This window comes from Tursiops truncatus, chromosome 14 (assembly GCF_011762595.2).
Source record: "Tursiops truncatus isolate mTurTru1 chromosome 14, mTurTru1.mat.Y, whole genome shotgun sequence".
Lineage (NCBI taxonomy): Eukaryota > Metazoa > Chordata > Mammalia > Artiodactyla > Delphinidae > Tursiops > Tursiops truncatus.
Genome location: NC_047047.1, coordinates 78,379,206 through 78,398,775, shown reverse-complemented (window position 1 = coordinate 78,398,775; position 19,570 = coordinate 78,379,206). Strand labels below are relative to the sequence as shown.

General features: G+C 42.6%; 1 long non-coding RNA gene across 4 annotated transcripts in view; it reads left to right on the top strand.

Moving 5' to 3' along the window:
• Positions 1 to 950: 950 nt before the first annotated feature.
• The window catches only part of LOC109551202 (uncharacterized), an 84,322-nt gene continuing 65,702 nt past the window's right edge, over positions 951 to 19,570 (top strand). For all 4 annotated transcript variants that reach the window (XR_012325810.1, XR_012325808.1, XR_012325809.1 and 1 more), the window contains exons 1-2: positions 951 to 1,399; positions 3,964 to 4,063. This is a non-coding gene — a long non-coding RNA (uncharacterized lncRNA). The remainder of the gene's footprint in view (positions 1,400 to 3,963; positions 4,064 to 19,570) is intronic.

The following is a 19,570-nucleotide window of genomic DNA, read 5'->3' as shown; positions in this document are numbered from 1 at the left end:
ACTGCGTGACTGACAAGGACAAGATGTACAGCTGTGTCTCTTCCTCCAAAGCCTGTTTGGAAACCATCCTCATACTGAAGAAGCTTCAGGAAGAGAAGTTACAGCCCCCATCTTCCAGAAGCTCTGTTGGAAAGTTACCTCTGCACCCAAGGACCCAGACAGTAGTCAAGACCTGATGGGCTGCAGCTTCTGAGACCTGGAGTGAGGCGCTGACTGCCGTGCAGATGAGCCAGAAGCCTTCCTGGAGGAGGGGCTGTAGCCAAGAGAAAAAGCAAGGTCGTTCGGTGGAGTGGAAGCAGGCTGGTAACCAAGGGAAACCACCATAAGACTGTGGTTTGCTGCTGATCTTAGAGTTGGAAGCAGCTCATAGAACTTAGCAGAGTGAGTGAATCCTTTCACTCTGCTTACGCCAGCTTCCCTGTATTTGCATCCGGCCAGAAGAGCACAGCATGGATCTCTCTCCTCTGTACCTTACCGTTTTGGGTCTCTGGCAGGTCTAATTCTGGTTTCACATCTCTTCATTTCCTCTCCCAGAACATGGCTTTCACAAAATTGACTTTTGCTGACTAACAATTCTCTAAGGCCTGATTTCACTATCATCTAAATAAGAACACTTGGTCTGATTCATCCTGGGATTCAGGCTTTAAATATGCCTTTAGAAAAACTGACATTTATTCTGAGCTGACGGAAGTGGGAATTTGGCCTTTTGCCTTTTTATTCCCGCGATCGGTATTAGCTTCAGTCCCTGATTTACAAATATTTGGGTCCTGTTAGGCAACACAAACATTTCAACAGCAAACGACTTCTGGCCTTGATATTTGGCCCTTCCAACTGGCAGCAACTACTCAGAGGCAGTGCTTTTAAAATGTCATTATATATATATTCCCCCACCCCCCGGAAGACTGATAACACTTCCTGTACCAGGAATTGCTTGTTTCCATGCAGTTTGGAATGTAGGCTGCAGCAGCATTGGAGCGGGATTGCGGCAGGGGTGTATGGGCCTTGGAAGTTGTCTTCACAGTAAAGGTAGCAGAGAGAGATAGATAATTCCCAGAAGAGATTCATAGGGTGACAGTGGAGGAGGGCGGAGCCGGAGGATTCAAAGAGCTTTCATCAACATTCTGTGAAGACAGACGCTGTTTTGATTTGATAGCGTGTATTCAGTCCTGGAGACTTCAAACCCAGGCTCTCTTTATGAAGAAAGAAGAATAGTTCAAGTTCCAGAGAAGGAGGCAAGGAAGCGCTAAATGCCCCCATCACTAGCCGTCGGATTCATTCCTTAGAGTTGTTCTAAGAAATTGCCACAAACTGGGTGGCTTAAAGCAACAGAAATTGATTCTCTCACAGTTCTGGAGGCTGGAAGACCAAAGTCAAACAGTCAGCAGGGCCTGCTCGCTAGGTGAGTCCGGGTAGAACCCTTCCTTGCCTCTTCCCGGCTTCTGATGGTGGCCAGCCATCCTCAGGGGCCTTGACCTGCAGCTGCATCCCAGCAGTCTCTGCTTCTGTCCTCACAGGATGTTCTCCTTGCGTGTTTGTCTTCTATGGTCTTCCCTCTTCTTATAAGGACAGGGGTCAGATTGGATTAAGGGCCACTCTACTCCAGTATGACCTCATCTTACGAATTACTCCTGCGATGACCTTATTTCCAAATAAGGTTACTCTCTGAGGTTCTGCTGGTTAGAAACCAACATACCATTTAGGGACCCACAGTTCAACCCATCATAGCTACTTGAGAGGTTTGGCTCATAAAAATCAAAGAAACAGGTGGCTGGGCCTTCAGAGATCAGCAAATCAAGCTACCTCCTTCCACCCACCTCTCCTGCAGTGGTCCACCCGCAGACATCTGAGGAGTGTGGGCATTCATCTCAGGCTGGATGCATCTTCTCCAAGGCACACATGCTTCTGAAGGCTCCTGGTTTTGTTGTTCAAGTTACAGAAGCAACATGGGATAGATGAGTGGTCCTCAGAAACATACTGTGCATAACACAGAGTAGCTCAGAGAGGGTGATGCAAGTTCTGGTTACTGGGGCTCAAGCTCTAGAGATGCTGGAGGTCATTCGCTTCAGTTGCAGGCGTTCAAGTGGCCACATTTTGAGAAACACTTGAACAGAGAAAAGACTGAATAAACTTAATTTGAATTTTGGGTTAAGTCCTAACTGCTATGTGGCTGTAGACAGTAATAAAGCTGTCTAAACTTTGGCTTTTAATTTTTTTTTTCTTTCCTTAATGTGGAAAAGCGACTAACAACACATAATATATGGGAGAATTTTAAGAATTAGAGAGACTTCAGCCTTACAACGTTGTAGGGTAAAAAAGGCTCTTGCCCTTCCTCATTCAGAAGCACCCTCCTTCTTTCTGAAGTCCCTCTGGGAATCCTGGGGCTGTTTCCCATGTGACCAGGTTCTTATGGGGATCTCTGCAGTGCCACCTCCGCTGTGGTACAATGTCAATAGCCTTCCCCATCCGTGTTTGTTGTCAATTGGTTTGGGCAGAAACCCCTATAGATGCCATCAGGCTGGCTGGAGGGACCAGCCTTTGGCCCACCCGGGGATCCTGGTCAAGTGTAAATCCCTGATGACACTTGAGCATCTGTTCTTGCCACTGACTCTGCCAGGATGACGCTCCTCGGCTTTGATTGTCACCCCTCAGGGTCTCCTCTCTCCTGCTGTGGCTCCCAGCTCCAGACTTTCCTTGCCAAGTCTAGTTCTGGACTTTGCCCTGGAGCTGCCGTCCACCACTGTTACTTGTTGGAATCTAAGTCTTTGATCCCTGGATGCTTTCAAACTGCTCTTCTAGGTGGACCATCCCCTTTTCACTCCATTGTTCTACCATTTGGGGGCCCGTGAAGAGTTTTGCTTCATCCCTGAGAATTTTAGTTCTCCTTAGTCTCAGAGCAATCATGTTCTTCTCTAGGAGGAGCAGCTGCTGCCCCGGAGCAAGATGAAATCTGTTGTAGAACCAGAAGCATTACTTCCCTTCAGCTCTCAGGTCTGCAGGCTGAGCTTGGCTAATGGGGTCAGGTTATTTCTGCTCCATAGTTCATTTCTTCTCTAAGGCCATGCACATCAGCCCCGTGGTTCAATACCATGACTTTCTTTGAGACTGAAGACATGCACATATATTTCTGCGCCCCAAATGTGATATAGTTCATATTCTTTGCAAATTTCTCTGCTTGTTCAAAACTAGTTGTTGTTGTTTTTTTAATTGGATGCCAGAGTCTGACACCTACTTTAAAATTAGGCAAATTCATGCCTTTCTCTGACCCATCGAGGCATTAATTTCTATGCATCATCTAGTTTAAGAGCTTGACACACAGTAGGTGATAAATACATGTTAGTTTCAATGATTTTATTATATATTAGTTGCCTCACTTTTTAAAGTCGTTCTTATATAAAGCCTACGTTTTATCCCTTAGCCTTCATTCTATTTCCTAGGCTAGACAGAATAGATTCATTCCCTCTTACCAATAAAGTTTCGGTTCTTAAATCTGACTGAATTCTATAACCACATTTGTTATGGAGGAAATCCAGAAATTCACCAGCATTGAATATACTCAATGTTATAGTGACAGATCCTTTCCTCTACTTTCCTTTCTTGCCATGTCAGGTCAAGGTCTCAGACTTTCTTCTTTAAACAGCTACTTGAGCACTACATTGTCTGATTCCCAGGGGAAAGGGGATCTGAGAGACCCTAGGACGGGATCCTGTAGTTCAGTGCTTCTCCAGTTTTACAGTCGTCCAAGTGACCTTGAGGGCATGCCCAGATCTGCTGCCTGAGTTTCAGATTCCGTCCGAGTGAGGCCTAAGAGCATGCATGTCTAGGATATTCCCGGTGGGAGGCTCCTTGAAACCCACGCTATCGCGGGATCTCTCCGGGCCTATCCTATCTTTCACTGGAAGCTCCACCCACCGCCCGGCTACTGACCACGACTCGCAGCTGACGCTGCGTGGATTCTTCCCTCAGTCAGGAGCTGCGCGTTCCCCTGCTGCAACAGTTGAAGGAAAAACGGGAGAACGTTCGTTTTCAAATCTGGCTTTGCTTCTACCAGGTCGAGTGACGCCGGGTAAGTTACTTTCTGGCTTGAATGTACTTAATTCTGGAGGTGGGAGCAGGGAATATCGTTCAGAGTGGTCTGAAGAACCAAAATGGGAGAGCGTGTGTGAAAATGCCTCCCAGGAAGCAGGCTTTCGATAGTGGGTGCTACGTGAGTCAATGATTGATAAATGCCGTTGCCCATGCAAAAGATGGGCCCTGAAATAAGTGCACAGCAATGGAAATAGAAAGGGGAAGGTAGATTTCACTGATACTGTCAGTGAAAATATGTTCATTTCGCTCAAAATATGTGTTAAGTGAATAAGATACATTCAGACCTGGAAAGTACTTAGAAACGTGCCTAAGCACTAATTTCTCCATCTTTTTAATGAAGTCGACTAATGCACAAACGGTTCAAAACCTTTGTACTCTTGACTTGGTCTAGTCTTCCACATAGCACGCTCCTGCTAAGCAGATTGGAGCAGTAAATGTTCAGGTGCTTTCAGTCACAGCTTGTAATTAATTTGCCTAAGAAGAAAAATGTGCTCTGGTCTTGAAAGCTGGGTTATAAATCCTGGAGTGGGCGGGAGGGAAGTTTTTCCATGGAAACTGCGTTTTTAAAAAACAATTCAGTTGAAATGAATCATGTTAGTGATTGTGATTTTGAAAGAGTGAAGAATAAAGGCTGGCATTGACATTGGTTGTAGGAAGATGGCAGAAGGCAAGGGAAGAAACATATGGTGGTTTGGGCTGGGAACAGTCTGGGTTTGATTTCTGATTTTGCTACTGATTGGTTGTGCAAAACTGGGTAAGTGATTTCATTTTCCTGAAACTTGGTTGTCTTATGTAAAGATTGAGATTGTCACTGTTTAAAAATTTTGTATTAAGTGTTTCATATCCACTACAATAATACCTTCCACACGTTGTAGATATTATATATAGGGGATCCAAAGAGCTGATTGGACGGTAAAACCAACTAAAGCCATCCAGCTTAAATATTGACTGTAGGAAATTTTAATTTCCCTGATCTCTCAAATTCTGGCAAATTGTAAAGGACCCTATTGCAGTGAATCCATTAAATGAGGTAAAGGGAAAGAGAACTCTAGATTGAATATTGGATGCAGGCGCTGCTAGTCTTTAAACAAGGACCCATTATGTTGGCGTGGCTCTAACGTCTTGGTAGATTATGTAAACCCAAACCTAAGCCAGAGTCCATCCTCTCGATCATGATAAAGAAACTTTAAGCCTGAGTCCATCCTCTCGATCATGATAAAGAAACTTAAGAACAAGCAATCACAAATAGCCAACTAGGCTTTCCCAAATAATATGGCTACTTAAACTATAACCAATCAAATCATTTATCTGCTTTGCGTTCATGTCTTCTCCATAAAAACCTTGCCCCTAGCTCCTGCTGATGAAGAACTCCTAACCACTTCTGGTTTGGCATTGCCTGATTTGAATCAATGTATATTCAAATAAACTCTTTTGGTGACGTGCAGTGAAAGGCGTGGGGAGGGCATGAGGATTTTGGTTTATCGCTTTGGCATATTGAAGATATTTGGCGTATCTCCCCAAGACATGATCCCAACATTACATCATATTGTTGGGGAGGAAGAAGTTTTCCTCTCCCCTTCTAGGTTCTGCCTGGCCTGAGAATTAAATTGACATGAGACAGATTAACAGGAGAAAATTGAGCAAAGTTTTAATAACATGTGTAATGGGGGAGACCCAGGAAAACTGAGTCACTTTCCGAAATGTCTGAAACCCTCACCTTAGATAACATCCTCAGTTAAAGACAAAAGAGGATGTTGGGGGTTATGGTTTGGGAGTTCAAAGGGGAGGAAGGCAGTTGGCATGGAGATGGAGAAGCAAATGTTTGGTTTAAAAAAAAAAAGGCTTCCCTGGTGGCGCAGTGGTTGAGAGTCCGCCTGCCGATGCAGGGGACGCGGTTTCGTGCTCCGGTCCGGGAGGATCCCACATGCCACGGAGCGGCTGTTCCCGTGAGCCATGGCCGCTGAGCCTGCGCGTCCGGAGCCTGTGCCCCGCAACGGGAGAGGCCACAGCAGTGAGAGGCCCGCGTACCGCAAAAAAAAAAAAAAAAAAAAAAAAAGGCTTGAAGACAGTAAGCTTTAAATTTTGTTGAGAGTATTGGGTGATTCTGTGGGAGAAATAAAGGGTGAGGCTGAAAATGTCTTTTGGATTAGATCCTGGGTGTGCTTGTGTCTTATGATGAGACACACCTGGGGGCCAGGGAAACATTCTAGGCAGGTATCTGGTTGGTAATTAATGCTTAAGGCCTCCTTCCTTGCCCTGAGGCCAAAGCTGACTCCCGTTCTTAGGCCTCTGACAGCAGAAAGCTCTCTGGCTTTTCCCTCCTCTTCACAGCTGTAACCCTAACTTGTTTGCTGAACTGCACCTTTTAGAATTTCTCTGGTTCCTAAAGTGCACAAGGGATTGGTTGGAGGGACGCACCGAAAGAAATCCTGCTACACAGAAGTTTTCTGAAAAGCTGTAGGAAACAGGCTCCTGGGGTACTAACGACAGCAACAACAGTAGGGAATAAATAAAAGGGGGAATTGGAGGATATTCAGGAGAATATCTATTTTCCATCATAACTGATAGAAAATTGTAACTGGATGTGGGTAGTAAGGAAGATGGACATATATGACTTGTATGCCTGGGTTCAAATGATGACACAAACTAAGGGAATTAATTAAGGGTTTATTAATTAATTATTAATTAATTAAGGGTTTATTCTTCTTAATTGTGATTTATTTTACCAGCCTTCTCAGGGGAATTGTTCTCATCTGTTTTCCCTTAAGTCCCTGAAACCAGTGAATGGGAAAAAAAGAAAATTGCAGCCGCACTTTCCAATGGATCCTGCTATATACAGGGCAGGACCTCTAAACTCCGGCAAAGGTGCCTCCTTTCACTTGGTGCACTTGGGCAGGTGAGGGGAGGATGTCTGGGAAAGTGGGAAGCAGCGGTCTGATTGATTTTGCCTCCCAACGTATCTGGCAGTAGCTCACCATCTGCCACCACGTGGCATGTCACAGCTGCTACTGCCTTATAATTAGGTTTACTCAAGCCTTGGAGGGGGTCCTGCAGTCGAGTGTGACTGCCAAGTGCTTCCTGCCTCAGGCCTCTTTACCTGTGAGGTGGGTGGAACTGCTGTCAGGTGCCCTTACAAACCAGTTGTAAATTACTTTCACTGAGCTAAGGTCAAAGGCATGGGAAGAATAGAAAGTGATAACACTGAGGATTTATGTAGCCCCTCTCCTACAAGTACTTCACATATATGATCTAATTTGCCCTCCTGTGATGCCTGGGGAACGGAGGGCTTGCGGGGGAGGCCGAGATTAGAGGCAGGTGTGAAGGCTTTGGTTAACAGCCTTGAATTCTCAATAAGGCAGCATGGTTTCCTTCTCTCATTTTTCTTTGGGGTTTGTTTTTATTTGCTTGTTTCTGAAGCTGACTGGTTTTTTGTTTCCCTCTTTCGGTTTGATGGTGAGAATGATTCCACATTTGGTGGGGTGCCTTTGATTCCATTCCTTGAGGAAGTAACACACTGATAAGATACCAAAATGTCCATTAATGATGAAGCTACCTGAACAAGCAAACTCTGATATGGAGAACTCTAGGATGAGGTTATTTCTGAAAGGAAAATTAAATATTGCAGATAAATAATTACGGCTGGAAGAAGTTCTCAAGATTGATTTTCATGCATTTGCACTCCGCCGCTTGTTATGTGAAGCTCTCCAGTGAATGCAAATTCTATTCCATGCTTCTTCAAAGACATATGGAGGTTTTAAGGGAACCTTTGCTGCTGGTACCCATCTGACTTGTCTAGGGTCACACAGGAAGTTGGTGGTAACTCAGACCGTATCCTAGGTTTCCTGACTTTCTGTAAGACGTTACGGAAAAACGCAGAACTTTTTGGCCAACCCTGTACTTGGGTGTCTTTCTCTGCACTTATGTGTGAGGCTACTTCTGCCTCGCCTGAATCTGGCTTTTGTTGCCATTTCCCAGACAAAGAAAAGGAAGTTGATGATGGTAGAAATAAATACCACAAAGGCAAAGGAGACCCATGAAAGGATTAAAGGAATGACACAGGGGAAGAGATGATACGAATTTAATCTGTTACATGCAGCTTTGGGCAAAGGAGAGAAAGGGAGGGCGACTATCTACAAATCGTACAGCGCTGGAAAGGGAGGGTTTGGGGAGCCCAGACCTGGCAATGGGTAAATGAGTCTAGTCAGGACATGGGCTCTCAGAAACATCACCTGGGAGAGGAGCGGGCTAAAGACAAGGCAAGCATCATTCAGCAGCAGTAACCAGGAGTAAGAGAGAGCCCTTAAGGCCGTGGTTAAGGCCACCCTAGAGACTTGATGAGCAACATGTGCGTGATTTCCAATTGCAAAACCCTTGGAACAGAGTTGAGTGGAAGGAACTGCCCCAGGGAAGATCATAAACTACCCATGGTGCCGTGAGGGAAGGTAGTTCTTGTAGCTGTCGGTATCCAGCTGATGGAGGTCGGAGGGCCTTTCCTGTTTTCAGGGCTGCACTAATGGAGCTCACTGGTCTCCCCACTGTAGACAGGTATTCTGGAAGCTTGATCCTGCAGGCAGGTAGAGAGTGTGCTATCAAACAACTGCGTGGAGCCCTAGTATTTTCAGAGACAGGCTTGACATAAAAAGCTGATATATATTATTTGATAAACCTAATCTAGTCTAAATTTCCATCACGTTCTTAAGTCACAACTTCAGAATACAAAATGCGGCATACTGTTTATGCCTAGCAATGGATACGTATGTGACTACCATGGTTCCTCCCTGGGACATCTAAATTTCCTGAAATGGACTTCATTTTAAAGATAAAAATTGTAAAATGTCAGTGAGTTGCATAAAATGCTACAAGCAGAAGAAGTTTGGGGCATCACCTGGAGCAAAGCCATCACGCAGGTAAGGCTCAGAGAGTTCCGTCCTTTACACCAGACTGCGCAGCAAGGGAGGCGGAGCTGAGTTTGGGTAGTATTCTTCTCACCAATTCACGGTGCCTTCTTCTGCTTCACTTGTTCTAGCACGGGCTTCCCTTGTTTGACAGACCCAGGGGAAGTAATAACTAAAACGATGCTGTTTTAGTTAAACACCATAGATTCATATTTTGTCACTATCGTTCTTTTCGTCTCTGTTAGTTCTTAGTGAAAATTGTAATATTCAGTTTGAAATTGAAACTACCCAATTATACCTACAGTACTGTCGATGTAATTGTTCAATAGTAGTGTGATTACTGGAGGAATATGGAGCTGTTCTTATTAACTGGATGCAAAAGATAGAGTGTGAACACAAAGCATTCCCTGGAGTGAGCTGCATTGATTTGAGAGCTCTGTTGAATGGTACTTCTTTTAGAAATAGCCATGAGAATCGAACAACTGTGTACAAAAAGTAAATGTAACCCTACCTAGTTTTTTGCAATTACACAAAACCTTGATTTTTAAAAAAAAAAAACCCAGATGATTTAAAAACATTTCTAAAGCATAGCTCCAGTGAAACAGTTTAAACTAGTAGTAACCTTTAATGAAATGAATTAAGCTGCAATCTGATGGAGTATAATTCCAGCAGAAATTAAGCTATGGGGATCAAAATGTTTTCTAAAACCAGCTGAACCAGTTTGTTGGTGAGGAGTAAAAGGGTGTTAGAACTTGACCTTATAAAACAAACTTACAAGAAACAAAGCATTTACCAAGTAAAGTTTGTAGCCTGTTGTAAGCACTGTTGGATTTGGGGTGGGACAAGTCACTTCTGAAGTATAGTAGACTTATTGAAGAAAAAAAAGTGAAGAAAAAGAAAAAGCAGACCAGGTAGCTATAATGCATTCCTCAATGAGTCACATGTAAAAAAACAAAACGAAAACCACCAACAGAGAACAGCATGCCTGAAAGTTTTCCTCCTTTAATATTCAGTGTTTAAACTCATGACATATATATTTAACATCTTTATTGGAGTATAATTGCTTTACAATGGTGTGTTAGTTTCTGCTGTATAACAAAGTGAATCAGCTATACGTATACTTATATCCCCATATCCCCTCCCTCTTGTGTCTCCCTCCCTATCCCACCCCTCTAGGTGATGACATGTATTTTTAGGGCTGTTCCAAACAGAGCAAGCAAGGAGGCCTTATTCTTCTTCAGTTTTTTAAGAGGGATTTCTTACTGGTGAACTCATTTTGGACCAACAAGAGCTGGTGATCCTACAGTATGTGGATTTTTTTTTTTTTTTTTTTTAACTGAAGGCTTTAAGGTCAATTAAAGATTAGTGTGGAAGGAGCTCATGCTCAGAAATGAGCTCTGTTTAGCCTGTTAGCACAGACATATGATATTGCACAATACAGAAGAATGTCTCTGACGTGTCCAAATTAGAGTTTTGGCGAAACATTTAGCTGAGCACAGTTGGTGAGTCTTCCTCTGTTCTGACTTGAATGTTCTTCTGTTGTCATTTGGACTCCATGGTTGACTGGTCTATTTCTGTGTCCCTACATCAGCCCATGTTGGACTTTGTTCATGATATCAGTATGGACTGTAAAAGCTTTTGTCCTTCAACTGCAAAGGCTCAAACTTTATTATTTTTATGTATTCATTTTACTTTTGTTAGCAGAATTTTTTCTGGCAGGTTTATTGAGATATAATTGACGTACAGCACTGTAATGTTTAAGGTGTACCACATACTGATTTGACTTACATACATCATGAAATGATCACAGTAAGTTGAGTGAACATCATCTCATATAGACACAAAATTAAAGAAATAGGGAAAAATAACATTTTTTCCTTGTGATGAGAACCCTTAGGATTTACTCTCTTTAGAAGGTGCATATATAACATAGAGCAATGTTAATTATATTTCACATGTAGTACATTACATCCCTAGTACTTATTTATCTTGTAACTGAAAGTTTGTACCTTTTGACTGCGTTCATCCAAGACTCAAACTTTGAAATAGAGTTTTCCTGTAGCAGCTTACTTATATATGGAGTCTGAAAAATACAAGCTCATAGAAACATTGTAGAATGGTAGTTGTCAAGGGCTGAGAGGCAGGAAAAATGAGGAAGATGTTGGTAAAAGGTACAAACTCCCAGCTGTAAGACGAATAAGTTCTGGAGAATCTAATGTATAGCATAATGACTATAGTCTATAATACTGTATTATATACTGTATTATATATTATATACTGAAAATTAGAAAGAAAATTAGAGTAGATCTTAAGTGTTCTCACCACACACAAAAAATGGTGATTATGAGAAGTGATAGATGCATTAACTAACTTTATTGTGATAATTTCACAATATATATGTCATATTCTCACATGTATACCTTAAACTTACACAATGTTATGTCAATTATATCTCAATAAAGCTGGAATAAAAAAGAGACAAAAATAGAGTTTTCTTTAACTGCATATTGACTGCTATAGCTATTTGATTTCATCACCCTTCTTCACATTCTTGCAAATACAGAAAATAACTGGGCGTAGCTCTTTCTCTTTCTGTGGGGATGTTATGTGGTGGCTGTAAAGAGCCAACCTTTCAGTTCCATTTTTTTAAATAAGTTTATTTATTTGTTTTTATTTTTGGCTGCGTTGGGTCTTCGTTGCTGTACATGGGCTTTCTCTAGTTGCTGCGAGCGGGGGCTACTCTTCATTGTGGTGCGCAGGCTTCTCATGTTGGTGGCTTCTCTTGTTGTGGAGCACGGGCTCTAGGTGTGCGGGCTTCAGTAGTTGTGGCACGCGGGCTCAGCAGTTGTGGCACGCGGGCTCAGTAGTTGTGGCACACGGGCTTAGTTGCTCCACAGCATGTGGGATCTTCCCGGAGCAGGGATCGAACCCGTGTCCCCTGCATTGGCAGGCAGATTCTTAACCACTGCCACCACCAGGGAAGCCCTCAGTTCCATTTTGATGAAAAGAAATTTATAAAACTTCTTGATTTAGGTAGGAGAAAGTGACTTCTTGGCTTCATGTCGATGTTTTATGGCTCATTTCTTTATCCCATAAAAAATTAACAGTGACATTATCTAGTATGTTCCAGGTACTGATAGGTGTTTGATATAGCGAACTGGTCCTGAAATAGCAGAAATTCAATAAACATTTGCTGAGATAATGAATAATAACCACCTCTTTACAACAGTGACAACCATCTGAATGAGTAGCTCTCAGCCTCCTTTTCAGCCTGAGTAGAGAATTAGGAGAAGATAGACAAGTTACTGGAGTTTACAACCATAGAAAATTATAGCAATACAATGAAACTTGGCTGTTTAAAATATCTTTAACCACTTATTTGTGGTTACATTATTTAGAATTCCTAACCACTAGTAATCAGCTCAGCAGACATGGGCCATTCATCAAGATGCCATTTGAAATCTTTGAATGCTTACCTTGAAAGTAATCACAAATACTATGAAACCATCTGTATTTCTACTCCACTTAGTCAAAACCCATGCAGATTACACTTAGGAAGACTCACTTTTTTCTTTTTTTGAACAAATTAGTAGCATAACATTTGCTTAGGAGAGTGAAGAGTTAGTAGAAGCTATTTCTAAGCTCCTGTAGTAAACAAAAGTAATAATTACAAGTGAATCTTATTTATTCATTAAAGAATTCCATGAATATTATCAGTTGATAGGTACCTGAATTGATAAATATATATATTCCTTAAATATATATTCCTTTATGTCTTTTTTCTTTTCCAGTAAAAAAAAAAAAGTGAAAGAGAGGATGAGAGAATGAAATTTGAGTGTAGAAGTAATTAATCTGTTCTGAACTTACAATGATAAGTAGGGCTACTTTTGCACTTCTAGGAAAATGTTTTTAACGTGGAGGAGTTGCAAAGAGATCAGTCTGAATTCTTGAAAAGTCAAAAGCATTTTCATAGCAAAATAGGAAGTGTTTGTTTCTTCAAGTGATTCTCTTTATTGAAAGATGTTCCCACCACCTCATTCTCCTTGCTGGCTCCTTTTTCCCTCCCAAAAAAGCTGTTTCCTAGTGACAGTGGACCCACTGTTGCCTACAGCTATAAAAGCAGCCTCTTATTAGCTAATCAGTTATTAGAATTGATCGATAAATAAGTGTTCTCTATAACCAGGAGGAGGAAATGAGATTCCATAGATTTCTCTCCTTCCTCATTATGTTTGTAAAGTAATTTGGGTTTGACTCCTGCCTGGATATACAGTGTTGCTCATCTTGCATTTTTCTCACCTGACAGCCTTACAAGGACAGAAGCTTCCCATTCTCTCATCATGGTACTGATGCAGAGGATTCTGACTTAAGCTTGGGCTTCTTCTAATGACTGATTACTAGTTTTTCAGTCTCTCTTGCTTTCTCTCTCCTGTTTCAAAGAAGTCTTACTCAAGAAGTTGACCCCCCCCAAGTTGAGCCTTAAATGATGGGTAGGAGATAACCAGGGAAAGGAGTGGGGGAAGTTGGGGGCTGGGCTGCATTATGACTTTTGTGGACCCTAAACGTTTTAGTCTTCTTCCATCAATTTCTCTCTTCTCCCCTCCCTCTTCCCCTCCCCCATCTTCTCTCTCTGTCTCCGTCTCTCTCTCTCTTTTAATGTGATGGTATAAAGATGAATATAATCCAGACTCATTACATTAACTTTTCTGATATTAAATCATTTTCATGCTCACCTAAATGTATTGCGGACCCTGTGTACCGTGGCCACTGTGTGTAAGGGATAGGTCAGCCCTGAGCGCAAAGAGCCACGAGGGCTTTTTTTTTTTTTTTTTTTTTTTGCGGTACGCGGGCCTCTCACCGTTGTGGCTTCTCCCGTTGCGGAGCACAGGCTCCGGACGCACAGGCTCAGCGGCCATGGCTCACGGGCCCAGCAGCTCCACGGCACGTGGGATCTTCCCAGACCGGGGCACGAACCCGTGTCCCCTGCATCGGCAGGCGGACTCTCAACCACTGCGCCACCAGGGAAGACCCTGAATGAACTTTTCATTCTCTTGGCTTCAAGCCTTTCATGGAATGGATGTGACACGTAAATAAATAGTTATCGACATACATGTATAACTAAATGTATAAATTTATATATAGTACAGATGAATAGTGATGACCCTCTCTCTCCCCGCCCTTCCTCTCTCTGCCTCTCTTTCTCAAGAGAGAAATCTTCCTTACATTGGCAGGTTTTGGACAGGCACCAAGCCTACCAAGCCATACTGCGTTGAGAGATCTTCCTTGATCAGCTGTGAAAAGGGCTTTGACCAAGGAAGGGATTCAACCTGGTTTTTGGTATTTAGTTTGGAAACAGGTTCCCATTTTAGCTTAGTGAGTCCAGTGCGGTTGCTCTTAATTAACCAACAGGGAAGAATAGTAACATTTTAACAATTCAGATTGTTACGTATATGCCCTGAGGACTCTGTTTTATCACTGAACTGTTGTTTAAGCTGTCATTACTTTTCTCTCCACTGCTTTTGTTTCTGCATTCCCCCACTTCCCTAATTAGTAACTGCTTGAGTCTGCTGTTTGCACTCAGGAAGGTCAAGGAAACGACAGCTTTTTTCAACAAACAAGAAGGGGGGACATGGAGGGGCTTTTGTACCCAAGAGGGCTCCACAGGGTCCTGCTCAGTTTCGCTCCTTGCTTAACGTCAGAGTTTAATGTCACCAGCCAGGACTAGAAGCTGGTTGCCTTGATCGTCACAGACATGGTTGTGGTTGGGGGCGTGGTTTGCAGTGGGGACAACAGGACCTTCCGAATAGCTGCGCTTCCAAGGCCCAGCCTGGAGTTCACTTCCGGCTTCTCCTTCCCTGTCTCTCCAACTCACAGGACGTTATCAGGAAGTTGAGGAACACGTAAGGCTTGCCCCCATCTGCTTCTGCTTTACCCCATTCACAACTCCAGGTTTTAGCCCGCTCCTTCTGCTGGGCTGTCACTCCACATAGCCGGCATCTCCAGCCAGCTCCAGGGCCCCTGCAGTCTCTGACCCTCCCACAGAGATCACCTCGACAGGTTGGGAAAACTGTAACTAAGACTATAGGAAGTAGTCTTAGCACTATTAGGAAACTAGCTTAGCGCTATAGGAAATGATACCCGTTTAAAGCTCCCCAGGGGCTAATTCTCCTTCCCGGGGAAGAAATGGGCTAATGGCATTTTAATGCTTTTTTGTTTTTCAAGAAATAATTTTGCTTCATTTAAACAACAGAGGAACTTGAAAACTTTGTCGGTTTGGTCACAGTGTTTGAAAGGTATATTAGAAACAGTTTTAGCTCTGGGCAGGAAAACATGTTTCGACAGTTCAGAACTGAGTCAGACCTGCATTTGGGTACATAGTGAACCTTTAGTTCAAAAAAATGATTCACTTTTCAGTGGCAAAAAGTAGAAATATTCCAATATTTTTTCCTTCTCATTTTTGCTTTTTTTTTTAAAAAGTTTTTTTTTTTTTAAATTCGGCTGTGATTTTTCAATTAATTTATTTTATTTATTTTTGGCTGTGTTATGTCTTCGTTTCTGTGTGAGGGCTTTCTCCAGTTGCGGCAAGCGGGGGTCACTCTTCATCGCAGTGCACAGGCCTCTCACTATCACGGCCTCTCTTGCAGAGCTCAGGCTCCAGACGCACAGGCTCAGTAGTTGTGGCTCACGGGCCTAGTTGCTCCGCGGCATGTGGGATCTCCCCAGACCAGGGATTGAACCTGTGTCCCCTGCATTGGCAGGCAGATTCTCAACCACTGCGCCACCAGGGAAGCCCTCATGTTTGCTTTTATAAAATGAAAAGCTGGAACTTTAGGGACCCATAACAAATAATTAACTTCAGACTATTCAGAAATGTCATATTCCGAATAGATCTAGTGATGTCTTTGAGGGTAAATGTTGAATTTTAATTCATTGGGTGAAAATGAATTCTACTGATTGTTACTCTAAAGAAAATGTGTGCATGTGTAAAGAACATGAGATTTGGAATGGCAAGGCAAGGATTTTGGTCCTGGCTTTGCCACCTACTAGCCGTGTCCCCTCTGGGCAAACTCATTTATACTTTCTGGGTCTTAATAATGTTAATTAGGAACATTAATGTCTATTTCAAAGACTGGTGGAGATTTAATAACAGAATATATGTGGATTATATAAACTGTAGAACATTATAAAAATATTAGTTGATATTTACCTTTGCTCTCCCCAAAGCAGGAACAATTTGTGGTGTAAAAGTCTGTATTCTGAGTTTGACACTTCTCTAATTCTCAGTGAATTGGCTCAAAGGTTATTGAGAAAATAACACATCACCGCTAATTCATTTCCATTCATTAATTATTGAATAAGGCAATTTAATATTTTATGTCAACCTATAGTGTTGTTATAACCATCTGAGGATGATAAACTCAGAGGGTATTAGAACTATGGAGGCTTGCAGATATCTTGTTCAAAGCCCCCCCTTTATGGATGTGTAAATTGAGGCCCAGAGAGGGTAAGCAGTTGCTTGGAGTCACCAGCTTGCTGTTGGCTGAATGAGGGCACCGATGCTGAGGCCCCTGCCCGTCTGCCTCGCAACTCACCAGACCTGTGTCCACGGTGGTTTTAGAAAGGGGAAGAGGACAGCGGAGGCGGGTGTGGGTGTAGGACTGCACTTCCTTAGGGGCTGAATGGGATATCCTACCCTTCTCAGTGTTGCCGAAACCCGGCCTCTGTACATTGGCATCAATTTGAATCTCAAGAGTTTTGGGTGAAGTGGAAAAGAATAGCTTTATTGCAGGGCGCCAAGGAAGGAGGCCAGGGCAGCTGGTGCTTAAAAGACCTGAACTCCCCGAAAGCTTTCAGGGAAAGGTTTATAAAGACAGGGTGAGGGAGGGCAGTTGTGGGGTGTGTGATCAGCTCGTGGACATTCTTCTGATTGGTTGGTGGTGAGGTGATCAGGAGTCAACACTATTAACGTTCTGGTTCCAACTGGTCTGGGGTCTGCGTGCTTGTGGGCAGCACACAGTTCACTTCTCCCACCTCGGGGGTGGGGAGTGGGGGTTCAGCATCTGCAAAACAGCTCAAAGGACATGGCTCAGAATATTATCTGTAGCCCTTGAGGAGGAACTAAAGGTCCTGACTTTGTTTAGTGGCTAAAGTATTATTATTTTGTCTTGCTCGACTGTTTTACTTTCTTTTTGCATTTTCTCATTTCTCTTATTAAGTTTATTCTTTGACTTAAGTTTTTCTGCAGGCAAAAGGCAGGCGGAGGACATGGGTGGGGGTGTTTTCTGGGAAGACCTCATAGGGTCCTGCTAGGTTACATCAGGTTCCCTGACACTTCCTGCCTACTTGTCTGTGTTTTGTTCTTAAACTCTCTGTAGGAGGTTTTCTGGGATGGAACTTGGTACCATAGAAAGAGAGCTCGCCCCCAACTAGCAGCTGATGCTAGGACAAGCCTTTTAAACTATTTACATGCGCAGAAACCCAGGATCCTCACCTGTGCTTTTCCATAGGCTTAAATGCAATAATTTATATAAAGCATATGGGATAATATCCGATAATGGTTGATTCCAACATTGTTTAGTTGACTGAAGGCTTTCAACTTTCTCTGAGTCTCCTATGGAGAAATGACTTGCCCTTAAAATAAAGGTTTGCTTTTGTAGCTGAAAGTGAAAATGTTAAGTATTCTCAAAGGCAATGGAGAGGGGAAGGACCTAGTGGTTTCCTTGTTAAATTCTTACCATGGCTGGTCACGTCGATGCTGACAAAGGTCAGACGGACAGGCAGCGGCCCCCGAGCTGTGCTAGGCTGTCTCCCGATCTTGTGGAATCAGGAGGAGCCCCTGACATTCTGCTCCTGATTGAGGGAAATTTTCCATTGGTCTGTGTGGCATTTTAGCAGGCAGGTGAGTTCCTTAAGTGCTTGCTGACAGTCCTTTGATAACAGAGACAAGGTCCTCATTGTATTGTGAAGGTCACTGAAAGAGAATTTCTGAAAGGTGTCCCAAAACATCTTGTTTTTATGGCTAATGGGCCCCATTCAGGGTTTCTTCCAGATGATTGATGACCTTCAGTAGCTCTGCCTCTCTTCATTCTGATGCTGACAGAGAGGAAGTGTCTTAGAGCCAGATGTGGCCACTAATGCAGTGTGACTTTGTTCTTATTCTTTGAAAGGAGAAAAAATGCTGTGAAAAACAGGCCCAGCATTTGGAGGGTTTGACTCTTAGGTTGGATTCTTGTCAGCTGTGAGATCGTAGTATAGGTCTATTATTTGATATCTTTGAGATTCATTTTTCTTTCCTCTTAACTTGCGGTAATTATACAGTTTGGGGTGATAGCCTCGAGTCGGTCTGGTTCAAGTCCTGCCCACAAGCCATACAGCTGGAGTTTTGAGGCAGGCAACTCAGTTTGATGAGTCATTGTTTATCCATAAAGGTACATCACAGTACTGTTAGGGAGGATCAGATGAGATCATGTAATTAAATGGCATTAAATAGATGCATCAATAAGTGTCAGTTTTTCCCCTCTATTAAATAGTGATATAGCAGATGGTTAAAATAAGTGGTGAGTGACAGCACAGCACACAACAATAAGCAGAGAGTACCATTTTGATAAATTACTATCTTTTCAGAAGACAGGAAAAACAAAGTTTCTATTCTTAGTGTAACCAGCTGCTTTACCAAAGGGTTTCCCTGGAGGTGATCAACATTTTAGTTTCCTTTCTGTGGCAGCAAAACGCTTTTCTTCTTAGTATGAGCCAGAGTGGAGAGTCACCCTGAAATTCCTAAGGATACTTTCTTAGAATAACAAATCATCTTCGCATTATTGAGTGTAGGCGCCCTGACAAAGTTGGATGGAGAAAAAATATCTTTAATTTTCCAGGAATAGGATTTAATGAGGCTTTTCTTATTTTTTTTTAGAAAATTCATAAAGAAGGTGACCCAGTGTTTTTGGGGAGTTGATAATGGGGTGGGGGAGGCATAGTAAGTCTAGATTCTTTATTTGAGGCTTCTGGGCTGCTTTCCTTCTCAGACACGTATGCTAAGATTGCTAAGTGCTATCAGCTGAATCCCACGTTCAGAAAAGTGGAGTCATTCTTTCGTCATGAACCTGGGATTCAACAAGCAGAAATATCATCATTAGAGTAGATGAACATCACCAATCAGATTGTGTAGGGTAAACTTCAGTAAAGATACGGTGTGACCGTAGGAATCTATGACAATAACAGACTAGTTGGAGTCCAGTTTATTCCGTGCTTGGCATTAACAGAGGATTCAGCTCTGGGTGAAGCATGAAACTGGGGTTCTTGAATAATTTAAGGGATGGGGTACACATATTAATATTTAGAGTGGAGTACTGGATTTCCTGCTAATAAGGAAATGGGGTTCCAGTGATTTGTAGGGAAAAATAAAAATACCATGACTTCATTTGTATTCTCAGCTTGTGGAGACTATTACATTGGTTATGTTAGGCTCTATTCTTTTATATTTCTGTTTTCAGTGACATGTCTTATTTCCAGTATACTACTTATCCTCCATCCAAACTTTGAAAATTATACATTGCCTTGCAAATGGACCAGGTACCTCATGCTGTGTTAAG